This window comes from Pongo abelii, chromosome 14 (genome assembly GCF_028885655.2).
Source record: "Pongo abelii isolate AG06213 chromosome 14, NHGRI_mPonAbe1-v2.0_pri, whole genome shotgun sequence".
NCBI lineage: Eukaryota > Metazoa > Chordata > Mammalia > Primates > Hominidae > Pongo > Pongo abelii.
In genome coordinates this window covers 23,374,918-23,399,327 of record NC_071999.2, presented here as the reverse complement: position 1 = coordinate 23,399,327, position 24,410 = coordinate 23,374,918, and the positions used below count along the sequence as shown (strand labels likewise).

General features: G+C 37.3%; 1 protein-coding gene and 1 non-coding gene across 2 annotated transcripts in view; both read left to right on the top strand.

The window, feature by feature from the left end:
- MICU2 (mitochondrial calcium uptake 2) overlaps positions 1-24,410 on the top strand; it is a 112,752-nt gene that overhangs the window by 41,066 nt on the left and 47,276 nt on the right. The window lies entirely within an intron of this gene.
- LOC112128694 (U6 spliceosomal RNA) lies at positions 12,689-12,795 on the top strand. The gene has a single exon (XR_002911171.1). It is a non-coding gene; the product is annotated as a U6 spliceosomal RNA (small nuclear RNA).

The window sequence follows — 24,410 nt, the reverse complement described above, 5'->3', positions numbered from 1 at the left end:
AAAGTAGCCATTTTTAGATACTCCCAGAGCATTTCATTCTCCTTAACAAAGGCCTATACAGAAAGGAAACTTTTTTACTGGAGTCCAGCCAACCTAGGGGGATGGAAATTCCCAAATCTAGCACCCTCTGGCCTTCTTGTCTCACCAAAGGGAGTGGAAAAACAAAAAAACTGAGAACCGCTTTTGAAGGGCACATCCCTTTACAGTCACACAGTCTGACTAAAAGACTGACAGCTGTTCATAGGACTGTACAATACCTACCTCCCTTTTCACCTCACCACCACATTGATAGAGCAGGCCCTTGTACAATAATAAGGCAGTACTGAAAGAACTTACCTCTTAGATTTTATTTAAGGAGAGAAAAGACAACAGGGGAGAAAAAAAAAGGCAACAGAGGAAATTTTAGCCTCTGTCACCTACAACTACAGCAAACAGTAAACACAACCGATTCCTACCCAGATAAACATAAAAGGCCAGTCTACCTCAGTAACTTTTACCAAATACATCATGCCTGACTTAGAACAAAAAAGTCACAAGGCATGCTAAAAAGAAGCACAATCTGAAAAGACAAAGCAAATATCAGTATCAGATTTATATATAGCAGATATTTGGAATTATCAGACCAGGAATTTAAAATAACATTAATATGCTAAGGGCTCCAATGGAAAAAGTACACAGCATTTAAAGTAATGTAAGCAGAGGCAGAGAAATTCTTAGAACAAACCAAAAGGAAATGCTCAAAATCAAAAATAGTATAACAGAAATGAAGAATGCCTTTGAAATTAGCCAGGTGTGATGGTACACACCTGTAGTCCTAGCTACTTCAGAGGCTGAGGATCACTTGAGCCCAGGAGTTTGAGACTACAGTGAACTATGATTGCAGCGCTGCACTCCAGCCTGGGTGACAGAGCAAGACCCTGACTCAAAAAAAAAAAAAAAAAAAAAAAAATGCATTTGTTGGGCCCATCAGTGTAACAGACCTGGCTGAGAAAAGAATCAGTGAGCTTGAAGATATGTCAATAGAAACTTCCCGACTTGAAAAGCAAAGAGGAACAAAAAGACTGAGAAAAACAGAATATTCAAAAACTGTGAGTCAGTTACAAAAGGTGTAACATATAAGTAACAGGAACACCAAGAAAAAAAGAAAGAGGAAAAGAAATATTTGAAATAATAATGACTGAGAATTTTCCAAAATTATTAACAAATGTCAAGCCATAGATTCAAGAAGTTCACAAAAACACCAAGCAGAATAAATACCAATAAATGCCTAGGTATATCATATTCAAACTGCAGAATTTTTTTTTTTTTTTTTTTTTTTTTTTAAGACAAAGTCTCACTCTGTAGCCCAGGCTGGAGTGCAGTGGCATGATCTTGGCTCACTGTAAGCTCCACCTCCCGGGTTCATGCCATTCTCCTGCCTCAGCCTCCCGAGTAGCTGGGACTACAGGCGCCTGCCACCACACCCGACTAATTTTTTGTATTTTTAGTAGAAAAGGGGTTTCACCGTGTTAGCCAGGATGGTCTCGATCTCCTGACCTCGTGATCCGCCCACCTTGGCCTCCCAAAGTGCTGGGATTACAGGTGTGAGCCACCATGCCCGGTCAGAAAAATTTTAGAGAACAAAAGAAAGAGAAAAAAATCTTGAAAGAAGCCAAAGAAGAAAAAACACCTTATCTGTAGAAAAACAATGGTAAGAATTATATATTTCTTTTTAAGCAAGAAGAGGGTGGATAAAATTTTGAAAGAAAAATTTACCAATGTAGAATTCTATATCCAGTGAAAATTATCCTTCAAAAGTGAAAAAGAAATACATTCTCAGACAAACCAAATTTGAGAGAATTTGTCACTAGTAGATCTGACTTACGAGAAATGTTCAAAGACGTTCTTCAGAAAGAAGGAAAATGATATATCAGGAACTTGGCATGAAGTAAGGAAGACAGTTAAGATAGAAAAGGAATACATGAATATAAAATCACATTTTTAAAAATTGATAAAACAGATAACAGTTTAATCAAAATAATAGCAACACAATATTGGATGATCAAATTGTATGGATAAGTGAAATGTATAACAGCAATGGTATAAGGGACAGGAGGGAGGAATTGGGAATACTTATAAGATACTTGTACCACCCGTGAAGTGGTATAGTGTTATTTGAAAGTGGACTTAGATTAGTTGCAAATATATATTGCAAACTTTAGGACAACTACTAAAAAAAAATTTTTAATAAATAGAATTGACATTCTAAGAGAGGAGAGGAAAAACAAGTTATATAAAATACTCAGCTAAAACCAGAGAAGGCAAAAAAAGAGTGGAAGACAAAAAAATGAAACAAAACTCAAGTGCAATAGTTAGATATGGCAGATATCAATCCAGATATATCAACAGTCACTGTAGATATGTATTTTATGCATGTGGTTTATAAGAAACCCACTTTAAATGTAAAGATACAGATAGAGTAATTGCTAACACTAATCAAAAGAAGGCTGGAGTAGCTATACTGGTTTCAGATAAACCAAATTTCAGAATGAGGGAAATTATCAGGAATAAAAAGAGGCATTGCATAATGATTTTTTTTTAATGGGTGAGTACTCCAGAAGACATAACTATCTATAATGTATGTATACCTAACAACAGGGCATCAAAGCACATGAGGCAAAAACTGATAGAACTGCAAGGAGAAACAGATGTGTTCTTGGAAACTATTATACTTGGAGATTTCAAGAGCCTTCTGTCATTGATTGACAGATTCAGCAGACAGAAAACCAATAAGGATATACCTGAATAAAACAGCACCACGAAGTAACTGGATCTAATTGCCACTTATAGGATATTTCATCTAACAATAGCAGAATATACATTCTGAAGCTAACCTGGAACCACTCACCAAGATAGACCAGATTTGGGATCATAAAACACAGTTTAAAAAAATTTACAAGAATAGAAATCATACAAAGTATGGTCTTAGACCACAGTAGACTTAAACTAGAAATCAGTAACAAAAAGATAGCTGAAACATCTCAAAATATTTGGAGATTAAATGACACACTTTTAAATAACACATGGGTCAAATAAGGAATCTCAAAAGAAATTTTAAAATATTTTCAACCAATGAAAGTGAAGCTGGCATCTTCAGAAGAGTATTTGGTCCCTAGAAGAGAATTCTAGGCAAGAATGGTTTAGATGGCCAAGTAGAAAATTTAAAACCTTATAGGACCAGTCAGAAAAAGAATAGTTTTGAATCGAGTCAATATAATATAGTCGGTGGGACAAGCTATATAGCTAACTAGAGTCTAGATGTTGTTACAGGCACTCAAATTGAAAATTTTTACAGAACATTCTGCTACCTAGACATTTCTACAAGCATAATTGGGCCTGTTGGCCTAGTTTGTAACCCCTAATCTATAAATTCAGTGTAATTGCAATAATCCCAATGGAGTAGGTAAATGTGTGCTCACACATGTATGCACACGTGTGTGTGTGTTTGTGCTTTTTGACAAGCTGATTTGAAAATTTATATGGAAAAACAAGGGGCCTGAACTGGCAAAGACACTCTGAAAGAAGGAAAAAAATGGAGAAGTTACTCTATCAAATAATGAGCTTTATTATAAAACCTCAGTAATTAAGATCAAATGGCATTGGCATAGGGATAGACAAACTGACCAGTGGAACAGAATAAAGAGCCCAGAAACACAAGGGAACTTTTATATGTGAGAGAGGTGGCATTATAAATCAGTGGAAAAAGAGGGACTGTTCAACGAATGGTACTTTGCAGTTGGATATGCATATGGAAAACAAGCGAACATTTTTCAAAGATAATTTTAAAATCTGTCTCCTTAGGTTAGAGAAATCTTCCTTAAATAAGCAACAAAAAGCACTAACATAAAAGATTGATAAAATTCAGCCATATTAAAATTAGAACTTCTATTGATCAAAAGTTGTCTTAGAGAAATTGAAAAGGTAAGCCAAAAACTTCCAAAATTTAAGACACTACTTAGTATATGTAGAAAACTACAAATCAATAAGAAAAAGACAATTTTTTTAAAAAAGGGACAGAAGTAGTAAATAGGCATTCACAGAAGAGGAAATGTATGCAAAAAAATGAACATAAATATGTTTACCCTTATTAGTGACTACAATAAGATATAATTTTATATATATTAGATTAGCAACAATTAAGTTTGTTAAAGACAAAAGTTGAAGAGAATGTAGATCAGCAAAGATTTTTATACACTGTTAGTTGGACATGCCAATTGAAACTACTACTTTGGGCTTGGCACGGTGGCTCACCCCTGTAATCCCAGCACCTTGGGAGGCCAAGGCAGGCAGATCACCTGAGGTCAGGAGTCAAGACCAGCCTGGCCAACATGGAGAAACACTGTCTCTACTAAAAATACAAGAATTAGCCAGGCATGGTGGTGTGCATCTGTAGTCCCAGCTACTCAGGAGGCTGAAGCAGGAGAATCGCTTGAACCGAAGAGGTGGAGGTTGCCATGAGCCCAGATCTCACCACTGCATTTCAGCCTGGGCAACAGAGCAAGACTCTGTCTCAAAAAAAAAAAAAAAAAGAAAAGAAAAGAAAAAAACTGCTACTTTGGAAAACAACTTAGAACTGTTTTATAAAATTAAACATTAGCATAACTTTTGACATACAAATCCCATTCCTATATATACACTCTATATGCAACAGGAATATTTACCCCTGTGCAGTGGGATATATGTATAAGAATGCTTATAGTAGCAGTGTTATATTAGCAAAAAAAGCTGGAAACAACTGTCCATTAATAACAGACTGGATAAATAAACTGTGCTACAGTGTATTCACACAATGGAATTTTACTGAGTAAAAGTGAACAAACTTAGACAGTCGACTTTCATCATGGCAGCATGAGTAACTCCACTGGCCCACTTCCCACTGAAAGTGGTAAAAAATTTTAAGACCTTCCTTTAAAGTTTCTGGAAGTGGTCTTGGAGTCATATAGCACGTTAAAAAACATCTGTTTAAGAAAATCTACTAAGAGTGGATAAGAAAACTAAGAGTCTGGGATGCTTGAACTAAGAACTCCCTCCCTACCCTGTCGCAGTTTGTTGAACGGAAACTTATTCCAAACTGGTGCAGCCAAGAACAGAGAGTTTCGTTTCCCCTCAGTACCCATTCAGAGGGCTTTCTTCCCAGAGAAACCAGATATCAGCATTTCTCATCTTGCCCCCAGCTACTTGTTGCTAAGGCTAGTTCTGGGAGTGCAGCTGAGAAGTGGGATCTCCCTTCTCCCTGCCAGCCCTCACCTGTGAAATGGAGGCTTCACCTTGGGCCTTGTGCCACTAAGAATACTGGGACCCTGATTGCTCTTGTCTCAACTTGTAAGACAGGTTCCACACTGAGAGAGACAAGTCAAGAAGACTTGAAGTTACACCATTGGTCCCACTCCCAACCCCAGAGCCCCAGCCCACAGATTTTGTGGGGTGAGAAGTGGAGGGTGTGGACAACAGGTAAAACAAATAGCTCCTTATCTCTTCCCAAAGAAACTGACTTCATCATCAACAGAAAATGGAGAAGTTCAAGCGTAAGATCCACACTCAAAAACAGGTGGAGGTTGTGGTGAAAGGTAATTGGGAGGACATTGACAAATTCAATTAAGATAACAGGCTAAACTGTAGGCTGGCTGCTTTGCGGAAGAGAACTAGGGAAAGAGACAGCTGTTAAGGAGCCCTCCTTGGGTCATTACAAATATTAAACACTGACAATGGAAATTATTCCTTCAAAGGACCCCACATTAGTGGAGCTTAACATCTTGGTATGGTCAAGAAAAAGAAAACTAGAGTGCTGCCCAAATTACTCTCATCCCAGGGTGACTGAAGGCATACCCAAAACTGCCTCCCTGAGGAGCAACGTCAGAGGCTTAACACTGGGGGCGATAGTCTTCATTAAAATAATCCAGCTTGGCACTAAACAAATAGCAAATAAGCAGATAGTAGTAACAACCCTGGGGGAGCAGGGAATTGTTAATAGTACTCAGAGTTGCTACAGTATATTATCTGAAATGTGAGTTTTTATAACAAAATATTATGAAATATGCAAAGAAACAGGAATATATGACCCTACTGGACAAAAGCAGTAACAGAAACTGCTTGTGATTGCAACCAGATATCAGATATACCAGAAAAAGACTTCAGAATAGCCATTGTAAATATATTCAAAGAACTAAAATAAACCATGATTAAAGATTATAATGTTTCCACTTTTATTATTCATTGGAATGCAATTAAACTATCAGAAGGCATTTAGCTAAATCAAGAATTCAGTAATTTTGCAGGCCAAATAATACATCCTTTATGCATATGATGTACTTCATCTTCATTTTTCATCGTGGATAAGAAGAATAATAATCTTGGTTGCATTCCTACAGATCATTATGAACAGCAAAATAAGGAAAAACAGGGCCAACCCACTGACCCATGATCTCCATGAATAAACAGAAAGATACAAAACAGTCTAAGATTAGATCCTAAACTCATTTTTACCTGGTATTTATCTTTTTGGATTTTTTGCAAAAATACAGTTTATTAATAGTAGTTAATGAGGCTTCTGTAAACCATCTCCCCATGCTCCTTTCAAGTAGATACTCATTCTTCCTGGTTCCATGGTAGGCTTGAGGGAAATCAGTGTCATCCGCATTCCTCCATTGTGCGCTCTAAAAACCATCAAATGTGCTGCTTTGAGACCTAGCTTATCTAGCCAGAATACCTTTCCCTTCTTTACATTCTTTTCTAATGAATTTCTTTAGCCTTATAGTTCTTTAGTTTTCATTTCCAGTGACCTTCATTCTTATTCACTTCCCATGTCCATTACCTGGAATTGCTCCAGTTTTAAAATCTCAAGTTGTAGAATCCCATTCTCTGGCAAGAAGTTACTGTTGTCCCCACCCTGCCTACTTTCTAATACCCAATGCACCTATTCTCAGATTTAATGAAAGCTTCTAGTCTCAACTATCCCATTATTCCCAAGCCCTCTGCTCCTCCTGGATATTTTTCCTCCCCTGTAGCTTCAGGTTTGTCATTTTGTCACTGTTTAATAACTACTTGCAAATATCTTTCCCCTTTGTTGTTCTTGTCAGACTTAGCCTGCTGTCAACTTTGAGAGAAAATCATGTGATTGTGCAGATCGGAGCCACTAATTTTGATAGTCTTCACCTTCACCTAGAGTTTTCAAATCATTTTACACATGAATTAGCTTTCTCCTATTTCCTTCGTCAGCTCTTCTCAACTCTTGCTGCTTTTTTCAGACTTTTTATCACATCCTTTTTTCACATTTATAATATTATTTCACCTATTTTTAACTGAGCAAATTAAGGCCGTAAGCTAGGGAGTTCTTCAGATCCCTCCCTTGCTGCCCGAAAACTTGCCTACATGCTTCCTGGCCTTTTAAACTGGAAGTAGTGCTCTTGCCCTGCTAAGGCTGATTCCTCCACCCCCTTCTCTAGTTCCATCACTTTTTCTCTCCACTGTCTCATTCTTTAAAACTTCCAAATAGTCTCATGTCTTCGCTCTCCTGAAAACTCCCTAGACGTTAGAGATGTAAATTTAAGAATCTTCAATATATATGTGTATTTAAAGCTAAAATACTTGATGAGATCTCAAAAATGAGTTTAGGTAGAAAAGATAAGTCAAAGGACTGAGTGGTGAGTTATTCCATTACTTGGAGGTGAAGAGATAAGGAAAACCCAGAGATGGAGCAGCTAAAAGGTAGGAAGAAAACCAGGAAAGCAGAGTGTTGTGAAATTTAAGTAAAGAAAGCATTTCAAGGAAGGAGTAATTAACTATGAAAAATGCTGTTGAGAAATCAAGTCAGATGAGGACTAAGAATTGACCATTAGATTTGTCAATATGAGGGTTATTGGTGACCTTTGTAAGAACAGTTTTGGTGCATTGGTGTAAACACGAAAGCCTGACTAGAGTGGGTTTAGGAAAAAATGGGAAAAACAAAAAATAGATCCCAGAGTGGCTTGCCATAAAGAGAAAGAGAGAGATGAAGCAGTAGTCAGAGGTGGAAATGCAATCAAGAGGATCTTTTAATATGTATTGGTAGATGAGACAGGAAAACTTGGCAGTGCAGGAAGAAGGAAAAATTTCTAAAACACAGTCCTTGTGAAGACAAGAGGGAAAAGAGTTTGAGAGCACAGTGGAAGCTTGGATTAGGTAGGAGCACAGAGTTCCTTCATAATACCAGGAGAAAAGGCATGCACACCACATGACATCTAATGGAAGCTGGTCAAGTTGTTTATTACCTTTCTTTCTTTTTTTCTCAGTGAATTAGGAAGCCAGGTTATCAGCTGAGAGTGAAGAGGGGGGAAGGTATTGAGGTTTACAGAAATAGCCTTGTAAAACAGTGAGAGAGTTGATGGATTGAGAAATACAATATGATCGCCAGTGGCCTTATTAAAGTCCCCACTTGAGGTTATTAATTTTGAAGTTAAAATAAGTCTATTTATTTTCAAAGGGAATGCTTCCAGTTTTTGTCCATTCAGTATGATATTGGCTGTGGGTTTGTCATAGATAGCTCTTATTATTTTGAGATATGTCCCATCAGTACCTAATTTATTGAGAGTTTTTAGCATGAAGGGTTGTTGAATTTTGTCAAAGGCCTTTTCTGCATCTATTGAGATAATCATGTGGTTTTTGTCTTTGGTTCTGTTTATATGCTGGATTATGTTAATTGATTTTCGTATGTTGAACCAGCCTTGCATCTTAGGGATGAAGCCCACTTGATCATGGTGGATAAACTTTTTGATGTGTTGCTGGATTCGGTTTGCCAGTATTTTATTGAGGATTTTTGCATCAATGTTCATCAAGGATATTGGTCTAAAATTCTCTTTTTTGGTTGTATCTCTGCCAGGCTTTGGTGTCAGGATGATGCTGGCCTCATAAAATGAGTTAGGGAGGATTCCCTCTTTTTCTATTGATTGGAATAGTTTCAGAAGGAATGGTACCAGCTCCTCCTTGTACCTCTGGTAGAATTCGGCTGTGAAACCATCTGGTCCTGGACTTTTTTTGGTTGGTAAGCTATTAATTATTGCATCAATTTCAGAGCCTGTTATTGGTCTGTTGAGAGATTCAACTTCTTCCTGGTTTAGTCTTGGGAGGGTGTGTGCGTCAAGGAATTTATCCATTTCTTCTAGATTTTCTAGTTTATTTGCATAGAGGTGTTTATAGTATTCTCTGATGGTAGTTTGTATTTCTGTGGGGTCGGTGGTGATATCCCCTTTGTCATATTTTATTGTGTCTATTTGATTCTTCTCTCTTTTCTTCTTTATTAGTCTTGCTAGCAGTCTATCAATTTTGTTGATCTTTTCAAAAAACCAGCTCCTGGATTCATTGATTTTTTGAAGGGTTTTTTGTGTCTCTATTTCCTTCAGTTCTGTTCTGATCTTAGTTATTTCTTGCCTTCTGCTAGCTTTTGAATGTGTTTGCTCTTGCTTCTCTAGTTCTTTTAATTGTGATGTTAGGGTGTCAATTTCAGATCTTTCCTGCTTTCTCTTGTGGGCATTTAGTGCTATAAATTTCCCTCTACACACTGCTTTGAATGTGTCCCAGAGATTCTGGTATGTTGTGTCTTTGTTCTCGTTGGTTTCAAAGAACATCTTTATTTCTGCCTTGTCATTCAGGAGCAGGTTGTTCAGTTTCCATGTAGTTGAGCGGTTTTGAGTGAGTTTCTTAATCCTGAGTTCTAGTTTGATTGCACTGTGGTCTGAGAGACAGTTTGTTACAATTTCTGTTCTTTTACATTTGCTGAGGAGTGCTTTACTTCCAACTGTGTTGTCAATTTTGTAATAGGTGTGGTGTGGTGCTGAAAAGAATGTGTATTCTGTCGATTTGGGGTGGAGAGTTCTGTAGATGTCTATTAGGTCTGCCTGGTGCAGAGCTGAGTTCAATTCCTGGATATCCTTGTTAACTTTCTGTCTCATTGATCTGTCTAATGTTGACAGTGGGGTGTTAAAGTCTCCTGTTATTAATGTGTGGGAGTCTAAGTCTCTTCGTAGTCACTAAGGACTTGCTTTATGAATCTGGGTGCTCCTGTATTGGGTGCATGTATATTTAGGATAGTTAGTTCTTCTTGTCGAATTGATCCCTTTACCATTTTGTAATGGCCTTCTTTGTCTCTTTTGATCTTTGTTGGTTTAAAGTCTGTTTTATCTGAGACTAGGATTGCAACCCCTGCCTTTTTTTGTTTTCCATTTGCTTGGTAGATCTTCCTCCATCCCTTTATTTTGAGCCTATGTGTGTCTCTTCATGTGAGATGGGTTTCCTGAATACAGCACACTGATGGGTCTTGACTCTTGATCCAGTTTGCCAGTCTGTGCCTTTTAATTGGAGCATTTAGCCCATTTACATTTTAGGTTAGTATTGTTATGTGTGAATTTGATCCTGTCATTATGATGTTAGCTGGTTATTTTGCTCGTCAGTTGATGCAGTTTCTTCCTAGCCTTGATGGTCTTTACAATTTGGCATGTTTTTGTAGTGGCTGGTACCAGTTGTTCCTTTCCATGTTTAGTGCTTCCTTCAGGAGCTCTTTTAGGGCAGGTCTGGTGGGGATGCCCTCTCTCACCACTCCTATTCAACATAGTGTTGGAAGTTCTGGCCAGGGCAATCAAGCAGGAGAAGGAAATAAAGGGCATTCAATTAGGAAAGGAGGAAGTCAAATTGTCCCTGTTTGCAGATGATATGATTGTATATCTAGAAAACCCCATTGTCTCAGCCCAAAGTCTCCTTAAGCTGATAAGCAACTTCAGCAAAGTCTCAGGATACAAAACCAATGTGCAAAAATCACAAGCATTCTTACACACCAGTAACAGACAGACAGCCAAATCATGAGTGAACTCCCATTCACAATTGCTTCAAAGAGAATAAAATACCTACGAATCCAACTTACAAGGGATGTGAAGGACCTCTTCAAGGAGAACTACAAACCACTGCTCAATGAAATAAAAGAGAATACAAACAAATGGAAGAACATTCCATGCTCATGGGTAGGAAGAATCAATATCGTGAAAATGGCCATACTGCCCAAGGTAATTTATAGATTCAATGCCATCCCCATCAAGCTACCAATGACTTTCTTCACAGAACTGGAAAAAACTACTTTAAAGTTCATATGGAACCAAAAAAGAGCCCACATTGCCAAGTCAATCCTAAGCCAAAAGAACAAAGCTGGAGGCATCACACTACCTGACTTCAAACTCTACTACAAGGCTACAGTAACCAAAACAACATGGTACTGGTACCAAAACAGAGATATAGACCAATGGAACAGAACAGAGCCCTCAGAAATAATGCCGCATATCTACAACTATCTGATCTTTGAGAAACCTGAGAAAAACAAGCAATGGGGAAAGGATTCCCTATTTAATAAATGGTGCTGGGAAAACTGGCTAGCCATATGTAGAAAGCTGAAACTGGATCCCTTCCTTACACCTTATACAAAAATTAATTCAAGATGGATTAAAGACTTACATGTTAGACCTAAAACCATAAAAACCCTAGAAGAAAACCTAGGCAGTACCGTTCAGGACATAGGCATGGGCAAGGACTTCATGTCTAAAATACCAAAAGCAATGGCAGCAAAAGCCAAAATTGAGAAATGGGATCTAATTAAACTAAAGAGCTTCTGCACAGCAAAAGAAACCACCATCAGAGTGAACAGGCAACCTACAGAATGTGAGAAAATTTTTGCAACCTACTCATCTGACAAAGGGCTAATATCCAGAATCTACAATGAACTCAAACAAATTTACAAGAAAAAAACAAACAACCCCATCAAAAAGTGGGCAAAGGATATGAACAGACACTTCTCAGAAGAAGACATTTATGCAGCCAAAAAACACATGAAAAAATGCTCATCATCACTGGCCATCAGAGGAATGCAAATCAAAACCACAATGAGATACCATCTCACACCAGTTAGAATGGCGATCGTTAAAAAGTCAGGAAACAACAGGTGCTGGAGAGGATGTGGAGAAATAGGAACACTTTTACACTGTTGGTGGGACTGTAAACTAGTTCAACCATTGTGGAAGTCGGTGTGGTGATTCCTCAGGGATCTAGAACTAGAAATACCATTTGACCCAGCCATCCCATTACTGGGTATATACCCAAAGGATTATAAATCATGCTGCTATAAAGACACATGCACACGTATGTTTATTGTGGCACTATTCACAATAGCAAAGACTTGGAACCAACCCAAATGTCCAACAATGATAGACTGGATTAAGAAAATGTGGCACATATACACCATGGAATACTCTGCAGCCATAAAAAATGACGAGTTCATGTCCTTTGTAGGGACATGGATGAAGCTGGAAACCATCATTCTCAGCAAACTATTGCAAGGACAAAAAACCAAACACTGCATGTTCTCACTCATAGGTGGGAATTGAACAATGAGAACACATGGACACAGAAAGGGGAACATCATACACCGGGGACTGTTGTGGGGTGGGGGGAGGGGGGACAGATAGCATTAGGAGATATACCTAATGCTAAATGACGAGTTAATGGGTGCAGCACACCAACATGACACATGTATATATATGTAACAAACCTGCACGTTGTGCACATGTACCCTAAAACTTAAAGTATAATAATAATAAAAAAATAAAAAATAATTAAAAAAATAAAAAAGTCTGTTTGTGTGCTTGCTTTGGCAGCACGTATACTAAAATTGGAAAAATATGGAGAAGATTAACATGGCCCCTATGCAAGGATGACACGTAAATTCGTGAAGCATTCCATTTATTTTTTTAAATGTATAAAAAAATATATGTCTGTTTAGCATGATTGTGGTTCTTTTTCTCCACTGTGTTCAGCTGCAAAAGTGCTGGTATGGAATAGGCAGAGAGTTGGATCTAGTAAGTGTTGGGATTAGCCAAGAGCGTATGACAAAGTGAAAGAGAAGCAAGGGAGTCAGTGTGTACACAAGGGAACAGGTCTGGTGGTTGACCATGGAAGCTGAGCCAGGTGGCATGTTAAGACATGAGCAGGTGAGAAATCGTGAAAAGGTTGTAGATTCAAAAGATTGTAGGGCCCAGTGAGATCAAAGGATAGTTGGAGTCCACACACATAAGTGAAGAACAAAAGAATGGGCATTATTGTATAGTTGATAGTACAGGTCCTGGAATAGGACAGAAAGTGAGTTTGAATACTGGCTCCACCACTTAGTATTGTGTCTGTGGGCAAAGTTATATAAGCTATTAGCCTAGGTTTCCTCATCAGTAAAATGAGAGTGCTGATAGTACCTATGTCAAAGCGTTGTTGTAAAGATTCAATAATACAAGTAAAGAGCATAGTACCTGGCACATAGGAGGCTCTGAAACTGTCACTCTTACTAAGGAAAATGCAAAAATATTGGCAGTTATTATAATTGAATTCTTCAACGATGGGTGTTTTTAGATTTTTAAATATTTTTTATATCTAGCTTTTAAACATTTTATAATGAGTGTTATTCCCATAATTGGTAGACCCCTGCAAAAGTTTTTGTTTGTTTATTTTGCTTTGTTTTGTTTAAGAGATAGGGTCTTGCTCTGTGGTCCAGGCTAGGGCACAGTGGTACAGTCATAGCTCCCTGCAGCCTCAACCTACTGGGTTCCAGCAATCCCCCCATCTCAGTCTCTGACGTAGCTGGGACTAGAGGCACATGCTGCTGTTCTCAGCTAATTTTTTAATTTTTTGTAGAGACAGAGGTTTTGCTTGGTTGCCCAGGCTGGTCTTGAACTTCTGGCTTCAAGTGATCCTCCTGTCTTGGCTTCCCAAAGCACTGGATTATAGGTGTGAGCCACCATACCTGGCAGTAAGTATTTTTAAGTGTAACTCAGTGTAAGTTGAAACTGAAAACCAAAAGTTAATAAATTTATGTAGCTTTGGAAAACCAAAAGTGTCTGGAATGAGATGATAGAGTGGATTTTGCCTTAAGTCTTTACTGAGTTAAAGCAAGCAGATATTTCTAGCTCCTGTGTGTGCAGCTAGACCTTACAATCGTTGGTAGTAATATTTAAGGGAAAACTAAAACAGTGCTACCCCTACCCTTTAAAAATATCTGTTCTACCACCTGTTAGACCATGATTTAGCTTAAGTTCCCTGAAGGTTTTTTTCATACATCCACAAGCCTGAGGTCACAGCTTATAAACCTCTGTTAACTTCTTAATAATTAGCCAAGTGTAAGCAAAAATGGGTCACAGAACAGATGCCACTATTAAAGTCCCACTAGAGGTTATTAATTACTATAAAGTTAAAGTAGGTCTGTTCAGCATACTTGTGGTTATATTTCTCCACCATGTCCAGTTGCACAGTTGCTGAACTGGGAAGAGAGAAATAAGGCCTTTAGAAAGACACCACAGGAATTTTGCCCTATGCTGGTTTTGACTGTTCCTTATACCAGTGTATGGTATGCCCTTATTTAAACTTACAACATGAGATTTTTTTGCAGATAAATGTGTAAATAATAAACAAATGAACAGCCAACCCAGACAGCCAAATTCAGATTAACCAGTTGATTACTCTGAAAGGGTTGTCATTAGGGTGGCCACAGAATGTATTATGGTGTACGTGCCAGAGTTGCTCATGTGACCCCATATCTTTGCGAATTTATCTTGGACTTTGAAATTCCACAGATGAATCTTAAATTTGAAAATTAATTGCAGTTGAACTATGTAGTTCTTGTCTTTGCCACCATATACTGTAGCTTAATCTTATTTGGGGCTCATCTTCCTGCTCTGTAAAACTGAGTATCAATTATCTAATGTGTTAATAGAATTTCACAAACTTGCCTGACAGTAAATTTGCTTGGGGCCCTTGTTTAAAAACTCTCAAGCTTGTCAGCCGGGCACGGTGGCTCATGCCTGTAATCCCAGCACTTTGGGAGGCTGAGGCAGGCGGATCACGAGGTCAGGAGATCGAGACCATCCTGGCTAACATGGTGAAACCCCGTCTCTACTAAAAATGCAAAAAAAAATGAGCCGGGTGTGGTGGCGGGCGCCTGTAGTCCCAGCTACTTGGGAGGCTGAGGCAGGAGAATGGTGTAACCCGGGAGGCGGAGCCTGCAGTGAACCAAGATTGCACCACTGCACTCCAGCCTGGGTGACAGAAGGAGACTCCGTCCCAAAAAAAAAAAAAAAAAACCTTTCAAACTTGTTTTCTCTCCTCCCCCACCCTGGGAAGTTTTTATTCAGAAGGTCTGAGATACGGCGATAGAATCCTTGTATAACCTTCCCACCTTCTAGCTACCTCTCTCTTAGATTCCTGTATGCTTAGCAAGCACCCTCTGGGTGATTGTTTTGATCAAACAAGTTTGAGAAATATTTATAACCTATGTGAAGGTGTGTTGGGATGCCAGGTGTCAATTGTGGTAAAGGGTGGCTTATTGGAGTCAAACAGGACCTGGAGACAGTTCTCTTTCCACAGCTTCACTAGCCCCGTTGTAACCTTGGGTAAACTACCTGACCTGGCCTGTTTCTAGATCTATAAAATAATAGTGTCTACCATATAGTGTTGTTGGGATGATTAAATTAGAGAATGTGAGAAGACCTGTAGCTGCTATAGGTTAAAATTAATATTCTCAATTAAAAGTCTAAAATTTTAAAAGATTAAAGCCTTCTATCCACAAAATCTGTGTTAAGATCTTAACCACACTCATCAGATAAACATGAGCAGCTACATATTTTAGATTAAGAAATAACACTTTTTTGTAATAAAACCTATGTTCATGTTAGAAACTAAGACATTACAAAGTATAGAGCAGAAAATAAAGTCAACCAGATTGTCACCACCATTCAGAAATAACCAACATTAACACATTTCTTTTTACAAAGTTGAGACCATGCGTTATATGCTGTTTTTATACCCTAACTTTTTCTCTATAATGGATCATGAATTATTTTCCTTGTCAACAAATATTTTTTCTAAAATACTGTTTTTGTGACTGCACAATACTATTTTATTAATATGCCATAATTTATTTAATTGGTTCCCTAGTGGTAGAACATTTGTCTGTAATTTTTTCCCTGTTATAAATAATGTTATAGTGAATATACTTTTTCATATATCTTTGACTCTTCTTCCTTGATGATCTTATCCACATCAGTGATTGACTTGTTCCCTGAACACTGATTTTCATACCTGTATCTCCAGATCAGACCTCTCACCTGACCACGAGACCCATAATATTCCTTGTTTCTTGAACATCTCTAGCAAGTACCAGAGGCATCTCAGGTAAACAACTCTATATGCACTGCAGATGCTCTACCCCCACCCCCACCCCCAAGTACACAGACACCTGTGCCTACTCCATCCACAGTTCCTCTATTAACCGCATCAGGGTCTGTCTTACTTGACATCATATTCCCAACCTAGCACAGTGCCTGGCACAGATGTTAGTCAGATAGATTCGTAAATATATCAATCAGTACAAACTCTTATATAATGAAATAATGAGTTATAATCCATACATTTCTTTACATTTTTATTTGATTTACCCTATGTAACAGGTACTGTGTTAGGCCTTGGGTATATAATGTGAATAAAACATACTATTATTACATTAATAGAATTCGTGATATAGTGTAAGAGTTTCAGTAATAGACTAAAGTCTGATAACATTTCAGCAGCGAGATCAATTAGGGCTGGAATAATCAGAGATTTCACAGAGGATATGCGAAGAATGGATAGAATTTCCCTAGGTAAAGCAGGAAAAGGGAGAATATGCCATATGAGGAGATAAATCATTAAGATGCTGTAGCATTTGTATTTTCAAAATTGAAAAGACTATTTCTGGTCCCACATGCTCATCCAGAACCTTATCACTTCCCATCAAAAGTGGAGCCTTTGTCCCTCCCCTTAAACCTTTGTGGCTGCTTCAACTCATAGAGCATATGCAGTAGAGACTTCTGAGACTAGGCAATAAAAGGCAGTAAGTACATAAAGCCAGTTGCTAATATTCTTAATCATGAAAGATTGAATGCTTTGCCCCTAAGATCAGGAACTAGGCAAGGCTGTCCATTTTCACTGCTTGTCTTCAACATTGTACTGGAAGGTCTAGCCAATCCAAAAAGGGAAGAAAAAGAAATGAGACCTACACATTTAAAAGGGAGAATGTCTTTGTTTATGTACAGGATGATGACCTATGTAGAACATGCCAAAGAATCAATATTAAAGCTATTAGAACTAATAGTAAGTTTATCAGGGTCACAGGATTGAGCAGCACTATATAAAAATCAGTTGTATTTTTTTAAATTAGCAATCTCAGATGTATCATGCTGAGTTTCTGCAAGCCTCTAGCTATCCTTAACACCTTCCCCTACACACTCTATCAAACTACCTGACCACCTAGCTACAGAGAAAATAGAAATCATTAGATAGGAGCCACCTCAGCCTCCTCTGCCAAAACTACTAGCCTTGGCACTTAGCTTCTCCTGCCTTCTCATCACAATAGAGGAGACTGGCAGGACCTCCATCTGGTCCTAGAACATTACAACACATACCCATCTCAGAACTTACACATAGCATGTGTGTAATGCTTTTAACCTCACTTTTCTGAGCTAATTCATACACTTAAGATCTTAGCTTAAGCAGCTCATATTTGGAGAAGCTTTCCCTTACCTCCCCCTCCCCCACATTATATAATCTCTTAGCTGCTGTATTTCCCCTTAGATCATGTTTAAACTAATTAAATAATTTGTTGTGTATAATGCTCTTATTATTTCACAATGCTTGAGGTTGCAAAAAAAAAAGTCTTTTTATCCCTTCCAAAACAAATGTATTTGAAGACCATACTTTGGAAATTGGCAAGGAAGCCAGTTTTAGGCATTTTAGGGAATAACCATTTGTCTCCCTTTAGAAAAAATACAACCAGAGACTATCTTTGCATCCACTATTTAAGTATTCCAGCAAACATAAACAAGCCATATACTTTGTTGAAGGAAAATAGCACCACTGAATTTGTCTTCTTTTTTTCTTCAATTACCACTTAAAATGTTTTATTTATTGATTTTTATTTTTTTAATTGACCCATAATAATTGTACATACTTATGGGGTACATAGTGATGTTGCAATACATGTAGTGTGTAGTGATCATATCAGGGTAATTAGTATGTGCATCTCAAACACTTATCATTTCTTTCTGTTGAGAACATTCAGTTTCCTCCTTCTAGATCTTTGAAACTATGTAATGTATTATTGCTAACTGTAGTCATCTTACAGTGGTATATAGAACTCTAGAACTTTGCCCTCCAGTCTTGCAGTAATTTTGTATCCTTTAACAAATCTCTTCCTATCCCTCTCTTCCTCCGACCCTTCCCAGCCTCTAGTATACTCTGTCCTACTTTCTATTTCTATGAGATCAACTCTTTTTTTTTAGATGGAGTTTTCGCTCTTGCTGGAGTGCAATGGTGTGGTCTCGGCTCACGGCAACCTCTGCCTCCCGGGTTCAAGTGATTCTCCTGCCTCAGCCTCCAGAGTAGCTGGGATTACAGGCATCTGCCACCACACCCATCAATTTTTGTATTTTTTGGTAGAGATGGAGTTTCACCATGTTGGTCAGGCTGGTCTCGAACTCCTTACCTCAGGTGATCTGTCCGCCTCGGCCTCCCAAAGTGCTGGGATTACAGGCGTGAGCCACTGCACCCGGCTGAGATAAGCTTTTTTTAGCTTCCACATATCAGTGAGAATATTCGGTGTTTAACTTTTGGTTCTTGGCTTGATTTCACTTAGCATAATGTCCTCCAGTTCCATCCATGTTGCTGTTAATGACTGGATTTCATTTTTTTAATGGCTGAATAGTATTCCATTGTATGCAGATACCACATTTTCATTATCTGTTCTTCATCTGTTGTTGGACACTTAGGTTGATTCCATGTCTTGGCTGTTGTGAATAGTGCTGCAGTAAATATGCTGGGGAGATGCAGATCCCTCTTTGATATATTGATTGTTTTTTCCTTTGGATGAATGCCCTGTAGTGGGGTTGCTGGATCATATGGTAATTCTATTTTTAGTTTTGTGAGGAACTTCATAGTGTTGTCCATAGTAGTATATGTTCTAGTTTACATTCTCACCAACAGTGTATAAGAGTTCCTTTCCTGGCTGGTGCAGTGGCTCACAAGTGTAATCCTAACACTTTGGGAGGCTGAGGTGGGAGGATTGCTTGAGTTCAGGAATTTGAAACCAGCCTGGACAACATAGCAAGACCTCATCTCTACTAAAAATCAAAAAATTAGCCAGGCCTGGTGGTGCATATCCATAGTCCCAGCTAGTTGGGAGGTTGAGCAAGAGGATTACTTGAGCTCAGGAAGTTGAGGACTCAGTGAGCTATGACCATGCCACTGCACTCTAGCCTGGGCAACAGAGCAAGACCCCGTCTCAAAAAAGAATTCCTTTTCTCTGCATCCTTGCAAGAGTTTATTTTTTGTCTTTTTGCTAATAGCCATCCTAACTGGGATGAGACGATACCTCATTATAGTTTTGATTTGCATTTCCCTGATGATCAGTGATGTTGAATTTTGTTTGTTTTTTTTTTTCATATGTTTATTGGTCATTTTGTATGTGTTCTTTTTTGAAGTGTCTATTCAGGCTCTTTGCCCATTTTTTAATTGAATTTTTATTTTTTGCTGTTGAGATGTTTGCACTTCTTATGTATTCTAGATGTGAATCCCCTGTCAGATGAATAGTTTTGCAGATATTTTCTCCCATTCTATAGGTTGTCTTTTTACCCTTGTTTATTTCCTTTGCTGTACAGAAGCGTTTTAGTTTGGTATCATCTCACTAATTTATTTTTTGCTTTTGTTGTCTGTGCTTTTGAGGTCTTATTCATAAAATCATTTCCCAAACCAATGTCCTGAAGTATTTCACCTGTTTTCTTATAGTGGTTTTGTAGTTTGAGGTCTTACATCTAGGTCTTTGATCCATTTTGAGTTGATTTTTATATAAGGTGAGGGGGTTAGATCTGGTTTCATTCTTCTGCATGTGGACATCTAGTTTTCCCAGCACCATTTATTGAAGAGACTGTTCTTTCCCCAACTTAGGTTCTTGGTACTTCTAACTAAAATCAGTTGGCTGTAGATACATGGATGTATTTCTAGGTTCTCTGTTGTTGGTCTGTGTTTCTGTTTTTATGCCATACCATGCTGTTTTTTGGTTACTACAGCTTCGTAGTATATTTGGAAGTGTGGTGGTTTGATGCCTCCAGCTTTGTTCCTTTTGCTGAGGATTGTTGTGGCTATTTAGGGTCTTTTGTGGTTCCGTAGAAGTTTTAGGATTTTTTTTTCTACTTGCATGAAGAGTGTCATTATTTTGATAAGGATTACATTGGATCTATAGATCACTTTGGATAGTGTGGTCCTTTTAACAATGTTAATTCTTCTGATCCACGAGCTGGGGATGTTTTTCCATTCGTCTGTAGCCTCCTCGGTTTCTTTCGTCAGTGTTTTGTAGTTATTTTTGTGAAGGTTTTCACCTTCTCAGTTAAATTTATTCCTATTTGTTTTGTGTGTATGTGTTTTTGTACCTATTGTAAATGGGTTGCCTTCTTGATTTCTTAGTTCATTGCTTGCATATAGAAAATGCTACTGATTTTTCTATGTTGATTTTATATTTGCAACTTTACTGAATTCATTTATTCTAAGAGTTTTTTGGTAGAGTCTTTAGGTTTTTCTATATGTAGGATCATGTTGTCTGCAAATAGGAACAGTTTGACTTCTTCCTTTCCAATTTGGATGCCCTTTATTTTTCTTTCTCTTGCCTAATTGCTCTGACTAGGACTTCCAGTTCTATGTTGAATAAAAGGGGTGAGAGTGAGCATCCTTGTCTCATTTCCGTTCTTAGAAGAAAAGCTGAGAGCTTTTAGTATGATGTTAGCTGTGGCACTTACCACCTTTATTAGTGATATGAGGAAGGTTAGTTTTGCTAATGCATCATTTTCTGCCTTGGTTTTCATAATAGCTGTGACTGAATAAAAGCATGTATTAGAGTATAATCAGCTCTGTCTTAGGCTGGTTCTAATATTGATGCCAAGTTGTCACATATATTTATGAAAAAGTTATGAAATAAAGGACATGTGTCTTGTCTAATTTTTATGTATTAGACTATTAACCTCTACAAAATGAAATTAAGTTATGTAGTGCTGGTATTGTTTTTGTAATTATGATTATCAAATAACTTCATTTTCGCCAGAGGCAGATTTATTTGATCTATAAAAACACTTAATGTGTATCAATGCAGCTTTACTATTTTAAGTATTTTTTTTTTTTTTTTTGAGACGGAATCTAATTCTGTCACCCAGGCTGGAGTGCAGTGGCGTGATCTCGGCTCACTGCAACCTCTGCCTCCCGGATTCAAACAATTCTTCTGCCTCAGCCTCCCAAGTAGCTGGGATTACAGGCATGTGCCACCATGCCCAGCTAATTTTTTGGTACTTTTAGTAGAGATGAGGTTTCACCATATTGGCCAGGCTGGTCTCGAACTCCTGACCTTGTGATCCACCCACCTCGACCTCCCAAAGTGCTGGGATTACAGGAGTGAGCCACTGCGCCCGGCCTATTTTAAGTATTAAAAGGCCTGCTTACCTATAACAGGATATGCTGTATCTGGATTTTACTTCATAAATCCTCTGTAAATAGTGAAAACCACATGGTGGAATCTCTAATATAGGTGGAATCCTTTTAAAACATTTTACTTCCTGAACCAAAATTCTGTCCTAGTGCTTCAAGATCTATGCCGCCTCCTGCAAAAACAAAAACCCCCAATGTGTTTTTCGTGTTTTCATATTCATACAATGAAACATTACAACCTCAACTCTAGATCTTTTTTCCTGTTTTTTGCCCCGTTCTGTTATTTTCATACATAAGTGTGTGAATACATATCAAATAGCTGTGAAAATAATGAGACTGAATTTTTTATTTGTGTGAATGTGGAAATAGCCAAAGACAGAGAGACAGGAGTGTCCACCTACCCCACATTGAAAAAAACAAACTCAAACAAAAACAGAAGGAAAAATTAGATTTTTGCCAGATGGGTTTTATCCTTAAATAGAAAAATATTGTCCAGAAATACTTAGGTGTATTTAATATGCCCTTGCCTTGTTACTGCTGTAGGGAGAAAAAAGGTCATGGCTCCTGCTGTGCAGGTCAGACCATGGACCTCTTATTTTGCTGCTCAGCCATGAACAAGTAGTATAGAGTAAGCAACCTGGGTGAGACAACTGTCTACCAAGAAAACCCTTCCAGAGTGTTCTGGATTTGAAACACCACAACCTCTCATAATACTCGGAGAGGTGCATTAACTGAAGAGAAAGGAAGCAGGAGAGAACAGGTGTTCACTCCTAGTATCTCTGCCTCGTCTTTTTTTTTTAATCTAAAAATGAATTTTATGTAAGAGAATAGCTTCTAAACTTTTAACCAAAAAGTTAATTTCTTCATTATTTTCTAATTATTTATTCCATTTGAATTAAAAAAAATTTAAAAAGATGTTTTTACAACTTAAACTGCATAAGTATCTGGTTTTCTCCTTTTTGATGATCAAGTTTTTATATACATATCAAATAGAACTTGTAATCTACATGAAATAATGAAAAGCCGCAAAACTGCCTCTATAGTCGTACCATGCATAATTATTCAGTTTAGTTAAGTGTTGAAAGTAGGCTGCAGGCTCTTTTTACTACTATCATGGAATTCAAAGAGTCTAACACCTGTTTTTGAAAAATCTATATGAAATATGAAAATAAATCCTTCAATGCCCATATTGTTACCTAATTCCTCTTGCCAATTTGTTTTACATGTAAAGTAGGGATATAATAATTTATCCAAAAGACAGGGACCTGGATAAGAAGACATTGTGAAATCTTTTCTGATTTGTTTATTCAGTTATTCATTCAACAAATATTTAAATGTTTAGCACTGACCTACATAAAAGTAAGACAGGTATGAAATCTGCCTCTGTAGATTTTATAATTTACTTTTTACCTGTAATTCTGGTGTTACATTATTCAATCAATTCATGACTTTATTGTGGTATTTCATTCACATAGTATTGAATTTTATTGGCTTAGCTGTTTGGCAGCCAGACTTCTAGCTGGAGGGAAGCAAACATTACCTTCACAAACATTATCTTCTTCACTCACTCAGTTTCAAGTAGAAGGATTTTTTTTTTTAACAGATTTTTGAAAGACCAAAAAGGAATCTAGCCTTCAAACAGATAACACCCCTTAGAAATAATCTGATTTCTAAGAAACTCTTAGACACCATCCATTTTGCTACCTTAAATTCTTGGTCCTCTTCTGCCTTCAAAATGTCAATCATTGCTTTCTAGAATACTTTAAGTTGGATGTAAGGACTAATCCGCTTTTTAAAAACAGATAAGACTAACTTTAATTGTCTAAAAATAAAAGGGTACATGGTAATGACTATTTGTGGCATAACTTTAGGACAAGCATAGAAATAATGATCAGTTTCTTTTTTAAGTTAATTGACTATGTAAAGATAAGTAAATACATGTATTACAGTTTTTTGGAGTTCATTATCAGCATTATATGACTACATATTATATACACATTCACTCACTTAGATTTGTACAATAAATGGTAATTTTTTATCTATTTGATTATCTGATACTATAACAACACCTAACAGTAGAATCTGGGGCTCTTTGTCTTTGGCTGGCACATAATAGTTTCTCCAGTGAATAAAAATTATCCCAAAATAACAACACCTAAGCTTACAAACATAGTCATAGATGTTTCTAAAAAGTATATAGTCATATTCACAAGTAATGTTTTGACTAATAATGTAAAAATAAAATCCTGACAGTTTACTAATACCAAATAATAGAATTTACCCTTGTAGATTTATCGTCCAAATTAAACAACCCAAACTACAGAAAAGCCACATCTAAAAGCACTCTTTTTTAATGTGCCACCTGAATTTTCACAGACCGTGTAATCGTACTGAAGGAACTTGATAGACAAGATAATTTTGAGAGCAATAAGTAAAGTTAGTGCTGTATATTGCATATGTAAGATACAAAATAAAACATTTTTCAGTTTTGTTCTAGATGTTTAAAATGATTTGAGGCTATCATCAGAATAAGTCCTAAAAAAAAGAAACAATGTAATAGTTTTAGAATTATGGTGGATATTAGGAAAATGATGTAGGCAGTAAAGAGGGTGGCTGAAAACCTGAAAGAATTTTAAATCTCTGTTATCCAGTAGGAAATTATTAAAAGTAACTACTTTAGAATGGACGGTTATGTTGGCTAGACTTTTACATTTCACTGGAGAGTTATAAGCCTAAGAGGGCTTTCCAGAGTTCAAAAAAAGGAAGCTTTCTAAATCATGAGTGTTTTTTCTAAATCAATGAAAGTAAAAAGAGAGTGATTT